This window comes from Chenopodium album, chromosome 5, assembly GCF_948465745.1.
Source record: "Chenopodium album chromosome 5, dcCheAlbu1.1, whole genome shotgun sequence".
NCBI classification, from domain to species: domain Eukaryota; kingdom Viridiplantae; phylum Streptophyta; class Magnoliopsida; order Caryophyllales; family Amaranthaceae; genus Chenopodium; species Chenopodium album.
Genome location: NC_137838.1, coordinates 77,587,737 through 77,590,690, shown reverse-complemented (window position 1 = coordinate 77,590,690; position 2,954 = coordinate 77,587,737). Strand labels below are relative to the sequence as shown.

At 37.1% G+C, this 2,954-nt stretch overlaps 1 long non-coding RNA gene across 1 annotated transcript; it reads right to left on the bottom strand.

The window, feature by feature from the left end:
• Positions 1-743: 743 nt before the first annotated feature.
• LOC145631164 (uncharacterized) lies at positions 744-1,226 on the bottom strand. The gene is made up of 2 exons (XR_014112359.1): positions 1,135-1,226; positions 744-1,031 (listed from the first exon to the last, which is right to left on the bottom strand). It is a non-coding gene; the product is annotated as an uncharacterized LOC145631164 (long non-coding RNA).
• Positions 1,227-2,954: the final 1,728 nt, after the last annotated feature.

Here is a 2,954-nt window from a genome sequence, read left to right as displayed (position 1 = left end):
TTAAGTTAGGGTTTATTTTGCACTGTTGTTGTTATATTCGCACTAGTAGAAAAAGGCTTATTTGCGTCGCTCATTTATAGTGTATTTGCGTCGCTTCTATGAGCGACGCAACTGCTCGCGACGCAAATGACTTTTAAGTCATTTGCGTCGCTCCTAGGGGCGACGCAAATAAGAGTCATTTGCGTCGCTCCTTTATAAACAAGCGACGCAAATGACTTTTTTTATAAACTTATTTTTTGTCATTTGCGTCGCTCCTTTATAAACAAGCGACGCAAATGAATTTTTTATAAACTTATTTTTTGTCATTTGCGTCACTCCTTTATAAAAGAGCGACGCAAATGACTTTTCTGATAAACTTATTTTTAGTCATTTGCGTCGCCCCTTTATAAACAAGCGACGCAAATGACTCTTTGGATAAACTTTTTTTGTTATTTGCGTCGCTCCTTCATAAACAAGCGACGCAAATGACTCTTCCAATATATGCATTTTTTTGTTATTTGCGTCACTTGTTTATATAGGAGTGACGCAAATAACTGAGTAGACAATACAAAACTGTTGTATTTGCGTCACTTGTTTATTTAATGAGTGACGCAAATGAGGTGAATTTTTTTTTTTTTAATTATAATAATTGTCTTGTATATGTTTGTAGTACCTGTTTTCCTTGCTAGTGGTATAAAGTTATATGCTAACGCTAATATAATTGAAAGGGAGTCATTGCAACTATATTGCCAAAACTTACGGGAGGTCCTAAGACAAAACATTTGATACCATAAAGATGTTTGTACTACAATTTCCCAATATGATTTTAACAAAAGAAACATAGTATTCAGTAATCATGAAAATGCTTCAAGTATCAAAATTCAAGGGTCTGCAAACAATACTAATTTCCAAGCCCTGTGATAGATCCTAGCTACATCACAATATCTATCCAAAAAACACGTTAAATTCCGGCAAAAGGCTTCTTTCCACCAGCAGCAGCTCCAGCTGGAATCACCTTCAACACATTGAACCTCACTGTCTTTGAGATAGGCCTGGATAATAATCAGGGAAATATGATCAAGTTAAACACTGAGATCTGTTAGAAATATACACAAATAACACAATATCAACCAAAGTGCTCCAAGAGCAACTGACCTGCATTGACCAATGATAACGTGGTCTCCTTCCTTGACACGGAAACAGGGTGACACATGTGCAGGGATGTTTGAATGCCTCTTCTTGTACCTGCAAGCAACATAACAACAAACAAAATAATAAGAATACCGAACAATCACATATAACACAACAACACTTGGGAAAACAAAATAGCTAGTACAAATCCGGAATGAACTGAGTTGAATCTAAGTTGCTTCTCCATAAATTATTTTACCCTCTCTAAAGTGCATCCATTGGCATCCTTCTTTTCTCCTCAAACTAGAACATTATCCCATGTATAAATCAAACTATAAATTCTTCCCAAAGGTCAAGATACTTAGTTCAGGTAACATAGCATTAACAAAGTACAATCACACTTATTTATAAAAAAAAAGGTACAATCACACTGAAGAGACCATTTAAGAATCAACGTGATCACGTCACATAGTAGCAAGATATTGATGCCCAGCTCCACCTAAAAGCATTGGGTGATAAATAGCTTTACATTGAATCAACAGCAGCAAATATGTGTCGCATCAGGGATCATGTCTTTGATTGAATTTAGAACGATTAAGAAAATATATAAGATCAAGAAGGAAGTAACAAATCTCAAATTTCTATAAATAGCCTAAACCAAAACCCAAAAAGTAGTCCTCTGTCAAGACAAATGTCAAACAACCACAAAATCTGATTACTGATTACAAGAGATCACTATAACACAAGCATATCAAAATGGCTAGTTTGCCCATACTTGACACAACAATGCTCAAGTATCAATCAGTCAACCATGTCATAAAGAACCAAGACTAACAATTCTAATACACAGCTTTAATGGCTAAAGCTAAAATAAAGGCCCCTGTGTTGAAATGGATTCTAGTACAGCCTCTGCCAAGTTTTTGTTCTCTATCACAGCACTTCCAACAATTGGAATGCTATCATGCTTGGAAAATCCTATCTGTTTAACACATGACATTCAAGATACACACCAAATTGAGTTCTAACTTCTTAGACTAAAACATCCACATTGCATGAACTTAAATTAATTTTATCGAACATAATATATGTTACTAACCGTTGGTGATCTCAGAGGTGATTGTGTAAACAAAATAGAATGCCCTTGTGGAAACTTCTTGTCCTTAAAGATGTCAAGGAATTTTTCAACCGCCTTTTCTTCTTCATCGGTGTAGATTCCGATGGCCTTCCAGAATGCAATGCAATTTTCTGTCAGTTTATCTGAATACTGTTGTCTTGTTAATGGGACGATCATGGTAACCTGTGTAAATTTTTCAAATGGACCTACAAATTATTTGCAAGCATCAAGTTAACAACTACATTTGACAGTAAGACGCTATTAAACTGTTGCAGCAACTGCAATGGGGCTCCTAACAAAGTGATTTCCATCTGACCATATCAACTCTCCGAAAACGTACCCTGCTGGCAAGCCACCAGCTTGAGCTTTTAAGGTCACCTTATAACTCTTCTCTTCTCCAGCTTTCGTGAACTGCAAAGACTTCGGTTCCACAGTGACCTCAACGCCGTTTGGTTGGGTGACACGAGCTTCATAAGTCGAGGCCTCTGCCACATTCTTAACTGTTCGAGTGACAGTGACTGAGCCAGATAGTTAAGCACTGTGATTGAAGGGTAGTTGAAGTTCAATAGGCCACTACTTGTAGTGTTTGATGCTTGACATTTGTAGGAAGGATCAAAGGACTGGAGCATGGTTTGGTTATAGCCAAGAGAGCAAAGGAACTCTAAATAATCGCATGTGGTTAAGTCATAGACTAGCCCTGGATCCATGGCACGGTTTGGTCTAACATGTC